The sequence below is a fragment of the Rissa tridactyla genome, chromosome 5 (assembly GCF_028500815.1).
Source record: "Rissa tridactyla isolate bRisTri1 chromosome 5, bRisTri1.patW.cur.20221130, whole genome shotgun sequence".
NCBI classification, from domain to species: domain Eukaryota; kingdom Metazoa; phylum Chordata; class Aves; order Charadriiformes; family Laridae; genus Rissa; species Rissa tridactyla.
This window is the reverse complement of record NC_071470.1, coordinates 76936989-76958644: the sequence shown is the minus strand read 5'-3', so window position 1 is coordinate 76958644 and position 21656 is coordinate 76936989. Positions and strand designations below refer to the sequence as shown.

The 21656-nt window shown below is 48.4% G+C and overlaps 1 protein-coding gene across 6 annotated transcripts in view; it reads right to left on the bottom strand.

Annotated features, from left to right (window-relative positions):
* The window catches only part of SEPTIN11 (septin 11), a 72226-nt gene that overhangs the window by 43048 nt on the left and 7522 nt on the right, over positions 1-21656 (bottom strand). The window lies entirely within an intron of this gene.

Genomic DNA, 21656 nt, shown 5'->3' with positions numbered 1-21656 from the left:
CTCTAAAGCCAGATAAATCTCTTTCCAGCTTTTATAGGCCCTGACCGGAAGGAAGAAAAAGCATGCGTGCTGCTCTGCGGGTGCCTTGGTTTACAAATAACCTCATCCAACATGAGGTGAGAAAGCAGGGCACTATTCCCAGCGTTTCCTGCGCGACCTACAAAGCCCGTCGTGCCGCCCCTTCGTGTCTTCAGCACAAAAAAAAGCCAGGCCAGGCACCCCTCCTGACCCGCTCTCCTCCTCCAGGCTGCCCGTGGGACCTGGGCTGGTAACACCAAACACCCCAAAGCCCTTTTCAGGCAGCGTAACAGGGCAGCGCAGACCTCACAGAGGGAGGCTTGAAACACCCCCAAGATTATATTTAGGGCTTTTCCGCAACAGCTGTAAAGTAATTCACAGAGAGGTTTGGAGAAAGAAGCCAGCCCAGTTATTTCTTCCCTGGCAAACTGCAGTTATACCAACATCCTGAACACAGATTTTTAAAAAAAAAAAAAAAAGTAAGAAAAACCTCCTCAGCAGCCCTAGAGCTGCTCTGCTCTTATTTTACACAACGTTTTTCTCAAAAAGTTTGTTGTCTTTAACTTAAGACACTAACCTTTATCCAAACCCAAACATTTCCAGTAGAGTCACTCCACCTAGGCCACGCTACTGAGCTACATTACAGCCGTGGGCAGCCCCAGCCCGGTTTAAAGCTGCTGGAAGCACCAGCTTCTTTTTCACAAAATCAGCGGGCTTTGAACCAGACGTGTAAAAAGACACTCTTTGGTTGTTAAAATAAGAATCAAAAGCAGAGGAGGACTTCCTGCTCTCTGCGCAACTGCTGAGCATCCCCATTTCCCTCCTCAAAACATACAGACCAGACACTGATTGCAGGAAGAAATTAAGTTAAATCTAGGCCGAATGTTGATGAAAATACCGCTCAGGCTTAAAAGAACCACAGAAATTCTCCGAGAAAGGCAACATCTTAAAGCAAAAAATGTCCAAGCCTGTGCTATTACCATATGGCACAAAGGGCTCCTTTTTGCCCTGCTGGCACAGGCAGCTTGACACCTGTACTAGGCACCTAAGCCTTCTCTTAACAGCTGAACCAGGCTTGGCTGAAGGCTTAATGCCAGCACACCAGACTGTTCACCTCCATCCCACCGTATACGGCACAGCTATTCAGCAGCACTGTACCACAGCAGCTTAAGGTGATTAAGAAATGCCACATCCTTCACTCGGGCTAGGCAAAAAAAAAAAAAACCCACACAAAAAAAACCCCAAAAAACCACACACCACAAAAAACCCACAACACGAAAGAAACCATCACCCCATTTACCCGCAACAGTGACTTTCCTGGAAACACCCCAAGCAACAGAAAGAGACCCTGGGATTTATGCACGATGTGAACGGGTTAAATTAAATATTCATAACATTAGTATTTATAAAACACCAGTGGGCTTGGGTTCATCATTAAGCGAAGGGAGCTCGGAGCAGATCCCAGAAAGCAATAGGTGCCCGTGACTCACAGGCTTCAGAGAAACTGGTGGGTGTTGAGCATCCCTCAGCACAGCACCAGTATCTCTTTCCCTGATATATTTTGGGAAAGGAAGTACCGCCTCATCACCAGTTACTCAGCAGGAACAGAAGTTAGGCTCATTTCTTGCATCTGTGTCAGTTATTTTTTTGCTTCATACCTTCTTTGGTTTAGTTCCCTCCCCTTTCTATTTTTTTTCCACTGCAAGTGGCAAACATCAACAGTGGAAAAAACAAAAAACTCCCTCTACACTTCTCAGTGCCGAGTATTTTTCTCAAGCTGTGCTACATAACAGGAGGCAGAAGTACAGTCTGATATCTGCGCAAAACACCATAACGCTCATGAAAAGCTCAGAGCCCCCAAAGCATGGGCAGAGATGAAACGCAAACCCAAGTCTCCACCTCCCTCAGTATCCCCCAGACGGCAGCGCATCTCGTTGAGTAGAGCGGGCACAGAAAATACGTGCATTTCCGCAGAAGTATCAGAGAGATGCATTTTGGACAAGGCAGGAGAGCCAAAGGGACTAGAGCTTCTAAATATCTCCCTCCACACACAAATGAAAGCATCATGGAACACAACAGCCAGTTCCAGCGCACGTAGATGGACTCGGAGAGCAGACGCTATTCTGGGGGAGATGCAGGCTGCACCTCCCTGAGTAGAAAGATTAAAGGGAGGTGAACACACTGCATAACTTCTTACCATTGCAGCCAGGCCTCTGCTTTTGCTTTCACCCTCTTCAAGGGGATGCCTACCCCTGCTCGCTAACTGCAGGGATGCTGACACAAGGAGAAAAATCCTGACTCCTTTCTCTGCTCACCCCAGGGCAGAGGTTCGGGCAGCAGGCTGGAAGCTGCAGGACACCACCACCACCACCCGCCACTCCGCCCCCACGGCTCTGCGGTCCCTTTAGCCATGGCACGGGTCAGCCAAGGATGCCAACCAGCAAAACCACAACGGACAATTTTACCAATTAGTCCGATTGCATTGGACTGGGCACTTCTGGCTTTGTTAGCTCAACAGTGCTACAGTCGTCAGCCCTGGGGAGGGGACAGGGACTGAAAAGGCTGCAAGCTCCGGAGTAGCTCACGAGCAAAGGTTTTATCCACACGGAAAGGAAGCCTTTGCCGGAGAGCAACAAGCATGATTGCTCAGCTTATAATTAGCGGAACAGACCAAGTGATTCACGCGTTCAGTCTGGCAAAACAGAAGTGTTTTAAAAACAACGGGACGCTAAGTCAGATGGCCACGCTGCTCCAGCTGTGAATCGCTATGACAAGCTCCTGAGAGTCAGTGGGCTGGGTTTTGGTCTCAAGTGAGTCACCCCACTGTGAACTGGGCGCCTCCAGCTGAATAATGGTCAAAGGCTGACACAGGCAAAGGCTCCTGCCCCACAGAAAGAAGCCTGGAACTCCCCATACGCGTGTACACCCAACAAGCCAGGAGAGCAATGCTACGAGCATTCATTTATTCCTCCTGCCACAGGGCTCTTCTTCCAGAGGAAGGCAGCAGTGCTCCCCGGGCACCTCACCCCAAGTGGAAAGGCATGTCATCACCCTGCCTCACCCACTTCTTCCCAAGGGTACTCCTCATTTCCCCTTCAGATGACGAGCGGAGTTCAGCATGCCTTTGAGCTCAGCACAACCCTGCTCTTCCCCCACTACTGCACCTAAATACGCTCCTGGACTAAGACAACTCCCTCAGCTGTCACTCACAGTCCTAGGAGATGCCTTATTAACTCACAGACAAGTCACTGTATCTGGAAGCACTGACCTCTCACAAGCACACTGAAAGAACAACTGTTTGCCGAGCACCTCTCCTCGCTGGCAGCCTCGGCAGCGACGGACAAGATCAGCACGGGTAAAACTCCAGCTCCACAGACTTCTATAGAGATCAGCCAATTTACACCAGACACGCTGGACTTGGATGTCTGGATGTTCTCAGATGTCAGAGAACACAAGACACCCCAAGAGCAGTCTTTATTTTTAAACTCTTCCTTGAAACACAGTCATGTCTCCTCTACTGAACTCCATGTTACTGGGCAAACCCGCCGCCGTCCCTCCCTCTTGATAGCACCCACATGAGTGGGAAGCGATTCCGAGCCTCCAGAGCTATATACTGAACCCCTACAAAAACTATAGAGTAACAAACAAATGCTTGTTTATTGGGAAAGATGCTGATCGCTTTACTTTTCTCTGCAGAGTGACCTACAAGGCATCCCACGGTTGACATTTCTTGGGTCAACAATCTTTCAGACGCTGTTATCGCAGCTGCTGGTTTTAACTCTAGCAGAGTAAGGGAAAAGATAAGCAAAGCAGAGACAGGCCTCCAGAGGCACAGCTTCTACTACATACCATCACTATAAAGAGATTAATTTCCAGGACCCCACATCTTAGTGCTCTTAATTCTAAGAGGGAAAGAAAAAAAAGGAGGAAAAAAAAAGAAAAAAGAGGCTTGCAAAAACCAAGAAAGCCAAGAAAGGGTTTGCAATGGCAGAGCCCTGTCAAGTCTACTCCAGATCTGGTTTTCTTCATGCACAGCTTCTGGTGGCAAAGGTTTTATAGGTCAAGCAACGCTGTAACGGATGCTCTGTGACAAACAGTGGGTTCGCCTGGATGTAATTCAACGAAAGCTTTACAAAACAATTTGGCTGACGAGGCGCGTGCAAGGAGAGAATCAGCTCATTCCTCCTAAGCCACGGCAGCTTGGCAGAGCTAGCAGAAATAAGGGGAAACTTATTTTTCCTCATTGGAGTCCCCATATGCCTATGAGCAGATGGGGAGGTGGATATAAAGGTGGGTCCCACCATCATAAACGCATCGCTTCTCCAGAGGCAGCACAAAGCAGAGCCACGTCCTTACACTTCAGAAGGTGTCTGGAAGCTGATCCGAGATACAGGAAAATTGCTCTTCTCCTGTGTAGAAAAAAAAGAATATCACTCCCAAAAGGCTGAGGAGAGAGGGTCCAAAAGGACACTGCATTTATTGCCACTGCCTGCTCTCCTCGCTCAGAACTTAACCATGGCGACAGCTGCTCCCTCTAGCCAAGCTAGCTCCTGGCTGAGCCCCTTCTGCTTTCAGGCTGCCAGTAAAATATTCCCCTTCAGGCCCCGCTGGACCCCTGCTCCTAGCAGCTGGGGGTCAGTTTCACACGGCCTCCGAAGAGTTAAAGAAAACAAAAATGAGCCTCAAATTCAAGAAGGGGGGAAAACGCTGGTATGCAAAATATTGAGCTCAACCACAAATATGAAGCAAGTGCTTAGTTATTTGAGGCCACGCGACTTAGGAGGCACCTTTAAGAAATTCTGAAAGCTTTTATTGTTGTCAGCAGCCCAGGCCAGCTACATTTTTGCCCCATTACTAGGCGCACGTTCCTGTGTTTCTGAAGTCATCTTAGATGCTGCATCCAAAGCCAGGGACCTCAGAGATACTTTAGTCTGCTCAGACACAAGAGGTGGCTCAGGAAAGAGCCGTGAGCACAGAAGCAGAGAGTAGTTGGCAAGAGAAGGATCTATCGTACCCACTCCCCGTGTTAAACCTGAGAGCCAGGGTCCCTGCCGGCAGGACACGAAGTATTCCCAGCACCTACACCAGAGCCAAGCTCACTGTTTAAAGTTCCTTGGAACAGCACCCACACCCCCAATCCCTTTCCTTACATGGACTTAAGCAATGGTTAAACCCTTAATTCTTGGACAAGGGACCTCAAGTATAATAGCGTGGGAGGAACACAAAAATAAAGAACAATTCCTTCCCCTTCCTTGCAGTCCTGCCACAAGAAAACAGCCCGTGGCAATCAATCAGTTAATCAAGAAAGGAAGGCCTTTGTTGTTGATTTAGGCTAGCATAACCATCAGTGTCACCAGCAGAGGAGGGGGAGTTCCTGTCTCCACGCTTCTGCTGCTGGATGGCTGCAGACTGGGCACGTCTCACTGTGAGCTACTGAAGTCTGGGAGGTCCGTCTTTCCCCCCCCTCTTCTCTCTCAACAGGGAGAGCAGACTCCTTTGGAAGACATATTGTCATTCTGTAGATTGATGTGTCAAGCAAGCCGCAAAGATCCACCAGAGAGGCAGGCAAGCTGGATGGCTAATGCCTCCCGCCTTACCACCAACCCACCGAGCGACTCGCTGCTGCAGCTATTGCCCCCGAGGGTTGGACCTCAGTAAACCATCTTGTTCTTCCTGGATAAAAGCTGTCTCCAGCTGTAGCTGCTTAGGGACACACAGCTTCCCACTAGAGTGTGCTTCATGCAGTAAGTCCCCCGCCCCAGCCGTCCAGCAATGCCTAGAACAATAGCAAGGAGCCAGGTCTCCCTACTCCCTGTAACAAAAAATACCATTAACAAAGTTCTATGCCACAGCTGGCTGCCTCGCTCAGGAACCACAAAGGTCACAGGCAACACAAAAAAGCTCTCCTTGAATGTACTGGTTTTTCCTTTTAATCCTGGAGAATCAGGAGAGCAGAAAAAGTTATTTTGCGGGAGGAAGGCTGGAAGCAATTTGGGCAACAAAGCACCAGAGAGCAGGAGATGGGGAAGGGGAGGCGTGGGTCTCGCGTTGCCCTTCCTCGCACAGAATATCGCTCTGCAGATGCATGAGATTTCGTCTGGGGAATCACTAGCCAGAGGAGGCTGCCAACAAGCCAAAGCAAGGGGTTCCCCTGAGGAGACACCCTCAGAGACTGGGTGATGCTGGACACGCTTTCAAGAGCGCAGGCAGTAACATGCAGAAGCGATGGAGAAGAAAACACTCTCCAAGGCTGGCTCCCTGAACGAATCGCAGGACGACACCGTGGTGGGAAGCACAAGGCCTATCTCCCTGACACTTAGCACCAAATATCCTGGTTGCCAGCAGCTTTCAATTGCGAGTCACAGCCCCTGCCACGCAGCGAGGACCCGCTCCCTGCGGCCAACAGAGCCACTGCTGTTCCCGCGCTTCCAAAGCACGCTGGCGGGGAGGCAAAGGGAATTGCTTACATTGGCAAGCTGCAGCTACTCAGCAGGAGGATGGAGAAAAAGGATACAGTCAGGCACATTCTTTGGGGAAGAGGGAAGTCAGCAAAATCTGACAATTCAGAAGTGGCTGCAGAGAGTGGGAATGAACATTTGTCTTCCAGGCAAAACGTTTGGCTAAAGGTCAGCGCAAGCTCAGAGCACTAACAGTTCCATTTATGCCAAAAACTAACATAAAAGACATTTTCCTCCATAGGTTTCCAAAAACCACGGACCTTCCTATTTGGAGTAAGAGTGACTAATGCCTCTAACAGCCCCTGATGTCACAAACTGCTAACCAGAAAAAAAAAAAAAGCTGGACTTTGTGGATGATAAAGACCATATGTGCATTCCAGCAAGACTTGTAAACTCACTGAAGGAAGAAAAAAAAAAAGAGAGGAAGGAGGAAGGGAGGGGGTAAAAAAAAAAAAAAAAAAAGACATAATATGACAAACAAGAATGAAGACCATCCAAAGGCAGAGCCCAATGAGAACCAGATGCTCTTCGCTTCTCTAGCCAGTCTCTCTCCCAACAGGGGGACGACGTGGAACTAGCTGCCTTTTTGACCGCTTGCATGAGGTTGAAGAAATAAAATGGGAGTTGTTACTCAGTGCCAGGCTCCCCAGGCTGAAATGCTCCACTCCTCCCATTTCAAAAAACAGCGCGCGATTTATTGTAATTTCCCCGCCTTTTGTCTTCTGTGGTGCCACATGCAGGGAAAGGCAAATAGATCCCTTTTAGTATCCCCAGCCGTCCTCTCTCAGCCAGGCACACCCAGCAAAGCTGGGGGATCCTTCACACCAGCCCCGAACAAGACGTTTTCAGTGGGGGACTGTAGCCCAGCAGACCTCCAGCTGCTGCTTGGCAGTGTGGCACGCAAGTCAGTCGGTGACAACAAGCCAGTTGACACCAGCAAGTATAGCAGACAGTAGAGTTTTTGTTGGACTTCAGAACGTGTAGCCTTAAGAATTTAAAACCAACTTGGATCAGTAGGGCAGAAGCTAACCGGGAGACGGCAGGAAGGCGTGTCGCTATATGGACGTTAGAAATACTTCTTTTTTTTCCCCCTCTCCCTTAGCTCTTTTGCCCTTTTCCAGCCCTTCTGGCTGCGCTGTCCCACAGCACCACAGATACAGATGTAGTCCGGCAAGCCAGCAGAGAGGAAAAAGCCAACAACAGCCATTTCCTTCTGTATTCCACTGTCATGCACTTAAAATAGCCCTGAAACAGCTGCATCACAGGCCGTTAAATAAGTGGAATTATACTTTGCTAAAAGCCTTTGGCTGGAAGCACGGTGCAGTACGGGACTCAACACAGAGCAAAGTGCGATATACGAACTCGGCGAGACTCCTAGTTACACTAAGGCAGAGGCCATCTGCAGGGAGCTCCCTGGGACACCGATCCTAGGCACAAGGCGGCAGAATTAACCCAAACCCAGAAACAGAACATCCGATCCCACTGCCAAGTTCTCCTCAAACCTTCCCCAGGCTTCCACCAAGTCCAGTCCAGTTAGGGGTGCGAACACAGCCAGAGCAAAATACAGGGATTTTTTAGAAAGGAAAGCAGCCCATAGGGCTTGCTTATAAAACCATAACAAGGCGGCACTGTTCCAATACCTGAATCAAATTAAGGGCCACTGCAAACAAAGAGCAGCAGCTTTCCTTGTGAAGTTGTGCAGGCACAGCTGAGCAAGGCTGGCTTGCACGTCCTTAACCCCATGTTTTCTTTCCTGAAAAACCCTAGCCGCACATCAAGGGTACATTTTGTCAGCTCCCATTCAGCAAGCTCCGGGACTGAAAGGTGCCCCATATCGTGCTCTGGATAATTAATTAGCCCTGAGACCTGCTAGCAGGCTCTGCATTAATAGTGTGCTCTGCTGCCTTGCTCAGAGGTAGGTGGGGGACACCATAGCATGGTGCTGCCCTGGACACGGACGCGCTACACTCGTTTGCACAGACCTCGTTTCCAAGTAGGGCACACAGAGCTGTGTATATAAAGGCATATAGCTTCAGATCATTTATTTACTAGTTCTCTTGAGTCTGGGCTAAAGATTTCAGATTTATCACAGTAACTGTCCTTCTATCAAAATCCTAAAACAATGCTGATATACATACACGGTTTCTTCAATACCCAGGTACCACAGCAGCGAGGATGAACAGGTCTCAACTTAAAAAATAAATCATCATTCAGCTATGTGACTTCACACGGTCAGTGCACTGGCAACTCATCTTGGGCTTGGTGTTACCAGAGGATGTAAATGAAGCGGACAAATGTACTCCTAGGGACATCCCCTACGAGGACTTTTAGTGTCCGAACAAGTGCAAGATACACAATGGAATTCCTCAGGGAAACTTGACCAGTCCAGCAACACCAAGGAAGCGTTGATCCAGTATCAACTGGAGTGAAAGAGCTGGCTCAGAACAGCTCTTCTTAGATTCATACGCAACATGCACAAGCGTATATGACACTAAGGATATTAAATAAAAGGCCACAGAAAACACTTCAGATTTAGACGGGTCTAATGTTTTCACTCTCATTAGTAATGCGCGCATTTGAGCGCAGTTCTAACAAAGTAACACACACAATAACAACAGTGCAGGAAAACCCGACACCAATGTGTTCATGGTATGGTCTAATTTTCCAAGTGTTAAGTCATAGCGCTCACATCTGCTTAGAAAAAGAAAAGGGAATGTGCAGAGCCCCTTACCGGACCTGAAGCTCTTCTAGGGCGCCACAGAAGTCATTCATCATTAATAAGAAAAGGTCAGCAATCAAAGAATATAGAGGATTACAAATAATGTTGTTTGCCTTAGCATGCAGTTTTCTGTCTTCAGCAGGAGCTAAAGTGGAATTAAGTTGAACAGAATCTGCGTGCAGAGGAAAAGGTCAAGGTTTATTGAATTATTTAGCTGACAGTTCTGAAAGATTAGTCCATAGACTTCAATCTCTCAACTGACTCAACAGCGCAACATTTCCCACTTGCCTTCAGCAAGTCCTCGTTTTCCTGCCTTTAACAGGGAAAGCCTATACAAAAATTTTCATAAATAGGACATAGCTTCAAGGAGCAATTCCTCATTTTAGCTGAAGTACTTCCTTCCCTCCACTTCATTAATTCCAAATTTTTGTGGTTGCCTTGAAAGACTGTGTTTTGTCTTTCCAAAAATGTTAATTGGCCAGAATTCTTCCAGAGGGAAGCACATCAGATCTAGGTCCGCGGCACAGTCATAACACCGGTATCGTTAGGAGGAGATGGGACTAGAAGGCCACTCTACACCAGCCTTTTTATCCCCCTTGTGTTTTGCCGCACTGATAGACTGCTACAAAGACTTCACATTTCTGGCAGTGCAAGACAAAACATTTTTCTTGCATGCAGGCCACAGACAGGAATGTTCCCACAGTCCCCTCCACATCCATCGCTTGCAAAGGGGCAGGATCACAAAGGCATCTGATGACCACTACAATCCTGGTGATGCTCCAAGTCATAAAGAATCCCCCGACAGGACACCGGCAATTGCCCAACATACACTCAAAAACGTTTGAACTCCATAAATGCATAAGACAGACAGCTAAATAAACATTTACAGTACCAAAAGAAAGGATTAACTCTCTAGTCACAAGGAATCCAAGGATGAGCTCCAGTTTTTGGGTTGTGGCAGAGATTAAGCCTTTTATTCCAAAGATCTAAGCCAACTCCGATAAACATGAAGAGTCCCACTCTGCCCTGTATCAATTTTCTGCACCGGAGTTTACGTTGAACTATTCCTACCCACACACCGAAAAGGCAAAGGGCTTTCCTTGCGCTCTAGCTGCTCGTGACTACCTGTAAGTGATACAACATCCCCACCACAGCATAGGCCACCAAGGCCTCCTACACAACACAGCCAAACTCCCTTTGGAAGCTGAACGTTTCTGTCTTCTTCAAAACACGTCCTCAGCCCCCACTGCAAACAGACCAGGAAGGAAATCCAACTCCCACGACTCTTTTTTGCCTGGGCCAGAGGAGCTAGCTACAAAGTCACAGAGATGTTCGACTAAGCTGGTATCTCCCCGCGGGAAGCAAAAGACTCGAAATCCCATCTCCCACTGAAGTCAGCCTGGGCAGCCCCAGCTAGCAAAGTAGAGAAAACACTACTTTTTCTCCCCGTGCATCAGACCTCTGCGACTGCAGACAGCAAAGCATGGGTACCATCAAATTCATCTGCTAATTAACTCAGAAGGAGCCTGTGTCAGCAAGCAAGTGAAGACAGCCCGAATTAAGCCGGCTACCTACCATCTGGAACAAGTCAGCCGGAATGAGGCTTTGCAGACGCTACAGCCAAGGCAGAGAAACCCCGCGCTGCCTCCCTGCCCTGCGCCGTGCCACAGAACAGTAACTCAAGGGGACCTTCATGGTGTCACCAACCAGCATCGGCAAGAGACTCCTGCAGCCCCGACTGTTCTCGCCTCATGCCCCACTGGCTGCCAGTCATCCACAGACAGGGATAAAAAGGAGCGGGTTGCTAGCGAGGCTGTATCCCTGCGAAGGCACTAGAAAAGCGGAGGCTTTTTCGTAGAAATATCTTTACACCATTCAGAAAGCAGACAGACAGTAATACTGCTTCCTCCCTCCTCGTGACCCTCCAAGTGCTCTCGCCTCCAAAGGTGGCCCCGGCAGACACCATCACCCTAAAACACGGGTGGGGTTTTCCTGCAGGAGACGAGCCTGGGAACTTGGCACAGCAGGGAGGGATCCTTCCCCCAATTACAAGCAATGACACCTAACCTTAGGCTCGTCCAACAGGTTTCTTTTGCAGGGACCTATTTTCCCAGCGCCTCTATTACCGAGGCAGGAATTCCTGGGGAATAAAACAAATCGTTTCATTGGTGCAATTGGGAATATATTCTAAAGGCAATGAGGCCACACCACAGCTTTTCGGAAGCACCGGGCTCCCAAGCTGTTTTGAGCACAGCTTCCACCCCAGGGCTAGATGCTGGCAAGAGGCAGCGTGTCCGTGTCGGCACAAAGGGTAGGTTCATGTGCTTGCTAAGACACACACCAGGAAAGGCAGGGTCAGCATCGGCCCCCCAGTTCCTGCTTCATGCCCCTGCTCCTGGCAGAGCCTCTGAGCCCCCCCGGGTGCCCCCTTCAGGAGCACGCACAGCACTCACCTGGCTCCTAGCTGCATTTTAGCTTGCAGCTCTCAGCCTCTGAAAGGCTGGGCAAGCTTTCCCACCAGAGCAAGCTCAGATCACACCAGGAACCGCAGTTCCTGCAGTCGCCTCAGCTTTCCTTACTCTTTACGCAAGCTGCGATGATTTCCTTAATGCAGCTTACTTCCCAGCGAGGTGCTCCTTAGCAAGAAATGACATGTTTTAAGCCAGCCGCAGAACTCAATTTCTGAAGGCTACAATTTTGTCACCTTGAGTAAAAGTAGCAACTTTGTCTGTGTGAGAGGTGTCTACAAGGGGAAAGCTACAAACGATAACAGACCTGGGAAAAGCAGACAACTCCACAGCATGCAGAATAAGAAACAGCCACACAATTTGCCTTTACTTTCTTGAGCCTTTACCTGTTATCCGGCAGGAACAGCTACCGAGGCTGCTGAAATAACAAGCTGGGGGAAATCCAGGCCTTAACTTCTCAGCAAAATGCATGAGCACAGACAAACCTGTCATTTTGAAACTGCTGTGGCTACACACCCACCTGACCTGAGTGCTATAAGGAGACCTGGCAATGACTAAGAGGTTTGGTATCGTGAACCAATACTCGCTGTGGCCTCAGCTAAAGCTCAGAGATCACTTTTACCCTTCTTCCCTGCCTCTGTCTTCTCTCCTTCTTTGCCAGGGGCTCGTACTTGCTACCAGGATTTCCACCAAGATGCTGACAATTTCTAAGCAGCCAGGCCCAAAACAGAACCCACCGTGTGTCCCCCGCTTCAGTCTCCACTATGTTTGTGTGGTCTCCAAGCAAACACATGCACAGTTTCAGACATCTGAAAACTGCCTGCCAGCCGCCGCTTAAAAAAAAAAAAAGAAGCCATGTAACAGCACATCTCCAAAAGATAGACGAGTAGTGTTTTTCAGTGGCGGTACTTAATTAGGAAACCATTGCTCTCTACTGCAACAGCACTCAGTCCCTTGCCCACCGACCGTGCAGCACTTGGAGACAAGACAAAGCACACTGCCTCTGCGGGCAAGACACAACTCAGCACGCGTGTGGAGGGGTGTTCACCCAGCCGTGCTCCCAAGCACCGGCAAGAGCCAAGGAATCACACACCATGCGCAGTTCAAGGGCAGCTTTGAGACTAGCACTTCCCCAGTCCCCCTGGAAATCGACTTGCCTGTACACAAATGCAAGCCAACAGAACTTCTCACTGAAACCTATGCAAAGTCCCCAACCCATTTTATACCAGGCACCGTGTTACAGAAAGCTCTAGAGCCTGTAATAAAGGCAAACGTCAGGCTTAATATAAAACGCTAAGTCACTGGTAATAACCCACTAGGAAAAGAACGACAGAGCGTGAGTGTGCGGTACAAGCTTTATAATCTGTCATGCAGAGCAGACACCAAGCCTGGAGAAAGCCTTTCCTCCACGACACAGCTCCGGCAAACGTCAATTTCCCATCATCGAGGATTTCAAGCAGATTTATTAGTTTAATCCTAATAATGCAAATAAAGCCAGATGCAGAACTGGCATAAGTTGCTACATGTGGAAAAAACTTGCCCATGACCCCCCCTTCATGAATCTGTCGTAATAAAGCACAAACCTGTACAGTTACCCTTTTCCTCCTTCCCCATCCTCTGAAAACAGCCACCTCAGTGCTACCAGGCCGGGTGTGCGAGGGGGACAAGGCTGGCACGGGTGCCATTTCAGTAACTGACTACTCTCCTAATAAAGGTGCTTCTGCACTCCAGACCAAACTCCATGTTTGCATGCAAGGAGATACCTTCAGGGTTGGAGTTTCTTCTCTCCCAAAATTCAATCCCTAACGGAGAGGCTGCAAGTTCCCCTGTTAACAGCAAGGGCTTTGGAGGTTCAAGTGATAACTGTCAAGTCACACTTCACATCCCTTCCTTTCCATCCCACTCTCTGGGGTCAGACTACCACCAGTTCGGAGTCTGTTCACAAAGTTAAGTGCAAGGACACTGATTACTGTCCGCTAAAGGATTCAGAGGGGGCTGCCAGAAGCAGGGAGAGAGCAAACCTTCCCACGGACCAAGCAGCTGCTTGCTTGAGGCCAAACGTAACTCCCTGTCCCCACAGAGCGCCCAGGAGGCTCCGGTGCTCCAGGCGCAAAGCTCAGCACCATGGCATTGCTACACCAGACCTGGTAGACACCAGCCATCATTAGAGGCTGCGTTTGCTCCAGGCAGTTTCATATTTTACACCCTGCAATCTGCTCGCACATATCTCAAGCTCAGCACTGTTAGGGAATACCCTCAGCAAGTTTCCAAGAAGCACATCTAGATGTCGGGTGAGGAAGCTCATTCTTTAAGAGATGAGACTTAATCCCACGTTCAGCTTCCCGCAAACACCAGTTATGCATCAGCAGTCATAAAAAGACGAAGCGACACATGAAATTCCTGGGGCTGGGAAGGGGAAAATCTCTTCAAGACTGTCGAACACACAGTGAAAAATAAGTAAATAAAACGTCAGGGTCGCACACTTCCCCTTCATGCAAGTAGGTTCAGATGCTACCAGCCCCCGAACCTTCAGCCAACTGGTATGTTTTCATAAGCTTAGCTTTTCTTGGCCAAAAATTTTAATGTTTGCTCTAGAAAAAGAAACATATATACCCCAAAACAAAGAAGCCCAATGGGAACAGTGTATAAATGCACAACATAATGAAATAAGCGAGAAAAAAGTTTGTTTGTTTTTTTTTTTTACTGTTGCCAAGTTTTATTAACACAAGTGTTATTTTAAACAATTACACATAAAAAAAACTTCTAAAGGAAAATACTAACAGCATTTCTATAAACAAACTCACCTTGGTGGCTAAATGCCAGACACTAATTAAATGCATCCTGTAACCATAAAATCCTCTTCTTACCTAGAAATAATTCTGAGACCTCAATCCAAAAACCTACTATCAACTTTAGAGTGTCTACTCCTCCCGCCATACAAAGTTGGCTCCATCAGGAAAACAAAAGGCCCAGGCAAACAAAAAAGGCAAAAAATCCCCTGAAGTCTCAGGAAGCATATTGCACACTAACCTGACAAAACACACAAAGGTTTTCCAGTATTAGAAGTCCCAGGGTCAGCAAGTCTTTTCTCAGAAAAGAGTCCCAGGGTATGCTGGCAGGAAAGGAAATGGCTCTGTCTTCTGTGGGCTTATTCTTGAATTTCCCTCCCATGTCAGCAAGGGGAACGGGCCCCTGCTGCCCACTCCAAGAACATATCCAGCATCACCCATGCAGTAAGCTGATGAAAGATGTTGCAGTCACGTACTTCACGGCACAGAAGAGCAAACTGATTTATATACTCAGGGGCAGAAGCAAGCAGCCATGTATTAACACCATTATATACACTTAATCAAATTAATTCACTTGATGAATAACCGTCTAACAGACACAGCTATGTTCTGCATGGTTTCCCGTGACTCCTAAAACAATGTGGGTCCCTAACTTGGCAGCAGGTTCCTCATCAAAACCTGTGATCCTATGGGCTATATCAGTGATTTGCCGTTGTCCAGGTGCTTAAGAGAAAGGGGCCCAACGGCCTTTGTCCAGCACTCAGGAACAATATAAATTAGCAGGCACAGTTCTCATTTGGTAACTCTGAGCTCTGGACATCTGATGGAAGCCCCCGTAGAATCTGTTACAAAAACATAACACCCAGCTTTATACCTTTTGACCTGATCTAAGTATGGAGACTTGCATCTCTAAGATGAAGGAAACTTACTTTCTAGTCACTGGATATTTTTGCACACACCTATTACTGTCAGTAAGGGGGCTTTGTGTTTGGTCCTCCCATAACAGTTCCAGAAACAGCCTTCCTATAGCTATTTCTTCCAAAAGCTCTCTGACCCAACACAGTCCCTGGCAGCTCCAGAACATTTGGGGATTACGTTGCATTTCAGCCCATGCACTAGAAACACCAACATCTGTAACAAGACAGACAGACAGCAGTCACTTACACACCTACCAGGAGCAAGACTCGGCCTGGGAAGGAGGGGAGATGTTTTCATGGCAGGCAAAGGAATAAAGTCCCCGAGTGCGGCAAACGAGTTATCTGAGGCTTCTGAAAGCAGGAGCTGCCAGCGCAGTCAGGGCTGCGCAGCCCCCGGGTATCCTGCAGCTGGGAGGAGCGGCGCTCCTCGCTGAGCACGCCAACTGTGGACCAAGCTTATTTTGCCAAAACTACACAAAAGAAAAATGTCATTTTTCTCCCTATGAAACGGGACATTTGCTGGCAATGCTCCGCTGGCCATAAACACTTCATCGTGCTTCCTGGCACCATGGCTCTGCCAGGAAAAGGCCTGCAGTAAAAACATGGTTTGATTATCAGTCTTTTTCAAAAAAAAAAAAAAAAGAAAAGAGAAGACCCTGTGCCTTAGAGCCAACACTTAGTTAAAAAGATTACACGCTTTATGGGAACATGGGGTTTTTAAACAGAGAACAGTGAACTTGCACTTGAGCTGGTCACTGACCCCCCCCGACACGAGCAACGCAGAGGTCCCCACAGCTTCCGCAGCGGGCTCGCACCACCAGCACGGCCTCCGCAGAGCTCCAGCAGCCCCAGTGTAAGGTGGGCAGCGCACCGTGCTGGCCTTTTCCCTACAGGTGACAACTACAGGCTGAGTTACAAATAGGGAGTAAGACCCTGCCAGACCCTCTGGGTCTTTGAGGAGTTTCTGCTTGGCAGGTTCCCATATCCGATGCAACAGCCCAACCTCCGTGAACAAACCTGACACAGGAGTTTCACCCTCCTGTCTGAAGGCCATGCCTCCTCAGGCGGTGAGGCCCAAAATGTTCCTGGGCTCTAACACCACCAAAATACCCCTGCAGAAGGCAACCACTCCAGCTTCTCACATGCAAGCACTGCTCTATCATGTGACATCTGGAGGCAAAAGGTGCAAAGACGCACCAGATATCACAGATAACTACAGCAAGTCTCCTTGTAGCCTTCTGCAATCATTCTCAAAGCAACGACGATCCTCACAGCTAAATGGCACACATTAACTTTTGCAAAGCAAGAGAGCGAGATGCTCTGAGGGCTCAGAGAGGTAGCTATCATCTGTGGTGCTCTTCAGGTGTGAGGATACACTTGGTAATTAAGACCAACATGAGGGGAAAATACCAGACTTCAATGGTGTTTTCAGCCCTGCCACAGAGTGGCTGGATGAGCAGACAGCAAACAAACCACAATTAGGGGGAGGCAGGCACTGACCCTGCCCTACACGCTGTCAAAGGCTTCCCATCCTCATACCAAAGCTCCCAAATGCCTTCGGGAGCTAGACCTTCGGCTTCTGGTATCTCGGTCCTCCTCCCTCTGCAGTGTTGCGACAGTTTAATTAAAAGCAGGAGGCTGAAAAGCTGGAAACAGGCAGGGGAGTGCTGCTGAGTTCACATCTGGCTCTCGAGTTTGGTGCCGAGGCAAGGCTTCCATTTCTTCACCTGCAGAAGAGGCACCAACACCAAGCTCCTGAGCCAGACAGTACGTCTGTAATGGTACCGAGCTGCCTTGGAGCTGTGAGACCAAGCCACCCGGCATTTGCCCAAACAGTCCGAGTACTTGAAACATGGAGACCGTCTTCCCAAATGACAGGGATATTCCAAAGGCTGCTTGGAAAAAGCTGGTAGCTAAAAAAAAAAAACAAAACAAAAAAAACCCCAAAAACTCCCTGCATTGCTTCCCACTTCTTGTTTGATGCGTGAAAACCCTCATATTTAATACGTTTCTGCTTGGTTCAGAATATCCTGCCTAGAGCCCAGTGCTGCCCTGCAGAAGGGCTGTCTTTAGGAACTAAGCGTGACACTCCTGAACATCACCCTGGGCTAATCCAGTGTTATTTTTCCTGCAGCAGGCCGCTGCTCACGAGACCATTGGCAGAGATCTGCAAAACCGCTGGCATTCACCCACGTGCTCGCTGGAATTGTGTTCTTTTGAATTCATAAATTATTCCACACACAGGCTGCTGCAACATCCATTAGCTGTCGATAGAGGTCTGCTGAAAGGTTAAACTAGAGCCGGCATCCACCCCCCACAGATGAATTACTGTTGGCCACCACGTTCTGCTTTGACTGTCCACACTAGTCATGTTTGCGCTTTAAGGGAAAGCAAAAGCAGTCAAATCCAGACTTATTTTTAATTCCTGCCCTCCTGTCAAGACTTGTGCTGTAGCAATCCACACCGCTGCTCGTAACAGACCAGCGTTAGATTAAACCCGCACTTCCAATGTTATTCCCTGATACACCCCAAAAGCAAACAGAACAAGTTCTCCAGCGTACTACCCACCTCAACAGCCCAGCTGCTCAGACTTCTCCCAGACAGTCAAGCTAAACACATACCTGGTAGAATTCAAAGTCTTGCAACTTTATGAGTACAAACAATACGTACCGCACTCTGCTTTGTTGAAATACATAGCTCAAGGACAACTTTTGGAAGGGAAGAATGGAACATTTTGCAAGGCTGTTTCTCCAAATAACAATAACAAGCAAAAGGATTTGCCGTTAGCTTGCATCTCCTGAAGTTAATTTATGCCGCAGCTTTGTATACTCACATTACACAGATTTTTTTTCATCCTCTTTTTCCCCTAAGAAGCATCACTCCAAAGATGCGTGACCTAGTACTCAGGTCTGCTGGCCACGTCTCATCCCACCGCCTTCGCAGAAGAGCGCAGAGGCAGATCACGACAGGCTGCTCTCCCACAGCAAGATCTGCAAAGGCAGAGCGCGAGGACAGAGAGGGTCCACAGGCTGCCCGTATTAGAGCCCATTTTCCATGCTCAATCTCAATTCCTTATTTTTTTCCTGGAAGGACCAGGATAGGCAGCAGGGCATGTCAGGTATCCCTCTGTAAGCAAGGCACTGACTGAAGTGTTTAGCTTGGCCAACTAACTGTGCCAGCACACACCACGTAACAGCCGAGCACAAGTCGACCGCGGAGCATGAAAGACTGTGACAGATGAGCAGAGGTGCTGCCGAGCGAGCAGGCTCCACCGCACCGCGCTCCATCTCTCCACGGCAGCAAGGCTTTAAAGACCTGACAGAGCAGGTAAATCCCGTCACAACTTTATAGAGCCAAACCTAAGGATTTGGGAAGACAAACATACCCAAAGGCAAATTCAGCCTGCTCCGAGCAAGCGTTTCCTGCAGACGACTACGCGAGATTAGTTCACACGAAGGAGCTTCCTGCTCTGACATGCTCTACAACTCCAAGTGCTGCAGACCTGCCTATCCCAAAACTGGGGCACAATTCCCATGTGCGGTGCATGTTTTTGCCCTCGGCTCGAGTTATTTAATGAGATACCACAGCAAGCGATCTGCTGCTGCACATTCCTTATTAACACTGCCAAGCCTGGAGATGCAGCAGTCTCCAACACCGCGTTGCTCTAAGCGGTAGGTAACGCAAGCAGCCGCAAGCAGCACTGCATGGGTTGCTTATACCCCAGAGCAGCTGGAGTGCGCTCTGGGAACTCAGTAAGCCTTCAAAGAGGAAGGCTAATCCCCAGCTCTTCCTCCCTTCCTCTCACAACCGTCCAGGAGAAAGAGCAGGGTTTGTACATGCAACATTAAGGCTCGTACTCTGTGCACACCACAGCCGTAACAGAGCGCAAAAGCCGGGTCCTGAGGCCAGCCAGCGTGTGTTGGCCCCAGGAGACCAGCCCTTTCCCAAGCGCACGACGTTTATTTACTCACATCTCCTCAGGCCACTCAGTAGCCCCCAAGGGTGCAAACTGGAGCGTAAACCTCAAAAGCAGACTTGCACAGCACTCCTACTTGTAGAGTAGCCAGGAGGATGGCACCCACCCAGCCATCGCCATCCTCCCCTCCTACCATTCAGCGCCACTGGACCCAAGATGCTGGACCATGACCCTCCACTGCAAGGCACTGGATCAGACCAGAAATACGAGGTCCTCTTCCCTGAGCAGCTTTCAATTGCCAAGGTATTTCAGCGTACACAGTCCAGAAAGAGACCCATTTACCACAATTAGTGGATGGGGACAGCATCTGCACGTACTTCTCTTGGGACTTCCTACCACACATTTTACAGAGAGACCAACCACCTATTTCACACCAGAAACATCGACCATTTTTTAGCCTGTGTGAACCTTATACTTCCCTTCATTGCACGTAAGCTGCATCACAGCTAGCCTGACGAGATTTATGCTTCTAGCTTTCTGGCTCATCCCACTGGAAGAAATCAACAGGTTGCTTGGTTAGGCTATAAAAAACAATATTGCTTTCCTTAGGTTATATCAAAACGAAGTAATGCACATCCCATGGAAAAACTGCTTTTCTGAGCTCCATTCCTGGCGAGGCCAAACCCGGGGGAACGTGGCTGTGTTCAGTAACAGACAGCAGTCACACGCCAGACTGCAATTTCAAATAATGTTTTTGTTTAAACAACAAAACCAAAACACCTCTGGCTTTGATGTTTAAGTGGTTCTGGCCTACAACAGAGAAGTTAGCCATGTCTTAGGAATGCTCTATATGAAAATTGCCCTCAATTGCATTTATGTAAACCCAGAGAAACAAGGTCAATGGAGTTACTCACACTGCTCATTTTTAAACCCTTCCTCCTTCTTGAAATTACTTGTTAAGTCTCCTTGAAAACATAACTTGCATATTACCCTATTTAAATACTTATTTTCTTGAAAGTGTTTTTAATTAAAAGCACTAGTCTGGTAATGCTTCTGTGCCACAAGATCTCACTAGATTTGGTGCAATAGGACTAGGTTTGTAAAGGTGACTATGGCCGTGCTATTAATTCATCAATCACAGCCTTGCACCTTACAAAACAAGGGAATTATTATCTGCTTTACAGATGGAGAAAACAAAGGCATACAAAAATGAAGGTATTTGCCCAAGACCACCCAGCAGATCAGTAGCTGAAACACTTGCAGCATGCCAACCACATAAACCCTAATCCCACATGGCTCTTACAATTAACGACCTAATAATGAATAATTGCATAACTCCAAATGCTGAACAGCAGAAGTGCTTTTCAGCAGGATGAATATTCAGCTACCTGGAAAGACAAAACCCAAAGTGCCCTGACACCACTACTATTTGACAACTGTATATCAGAAACCAAACTAAGTCTTTTCAGTGACCGTCAACCCTGCATCCCAGAAGGTAAGGCGCTTCTTCGAGAAGTTGTTTAGTTTCAACTTTCAGCCCAATTTCTTTGTAGTCCAGAGCAGCAGGAAGGGTTTACCGCTGCTTCCCTGAAAAGCTGGCCCAGGGCCAAAGCAGAGACTTTACAGGCACGCTTCCCCCCATGCGAAGCAGCTCCCAGATCTGGTGCCACTTTCTACCTCCACTGGACACCAAGGGCTTGTGCTGCAGTCACCAAAACACCCACCCCACCCCCACCCCCCAAGACCTGTACATCTATCAGGCCTACGAGAAAGCCAGGAGCGCTCTGCAAGAGCTCACTCAAAGCCGGGAAGGAGAGCTGCCCTCAGACTCTGGTCAAGGACTCAGTTCATGACTTCCGAAATGGGTTCGGCAGAGTGAAACAGCATCTTCCAGGTGCAGAGACAGCACATTCTGACTTTCCTCGTGCCCAGTCCCTACAGGAACCCCTTGCACACCTGCCTTGATACCGACCAGGGGAGCACCCTCAAGCCCCCGACAACTGGCTCCCCAAAAAACCTCTTCGCACCTCTCACCCCTACAGGCGCTCAGACGACCGGCTGGCACCAGGCGCCTTCTCAAAAGCAGCCTGAAGACTCAGAAATCCTGATGACTAACGAACCTCTGAACACAGATTTGAGGGGGCAGGGGGAGGAAAGAAAAAAAAAAAAGTATAAATCAGGTCAAATGCTCCTAGAAAATGCCAATTACTTTATATATAGCAGATCGCACTCGGATGTCATTTAATCTCAGCTTGCCTTTGTCAGATATTAGCTGAAATTCCCTGCTTTGCTTCGCCTGCCATATTAGAGTGTCATGTATTCAATATTAATGAGACAGATCAAACAGAATTGGACCATGTTGGCATTTTCT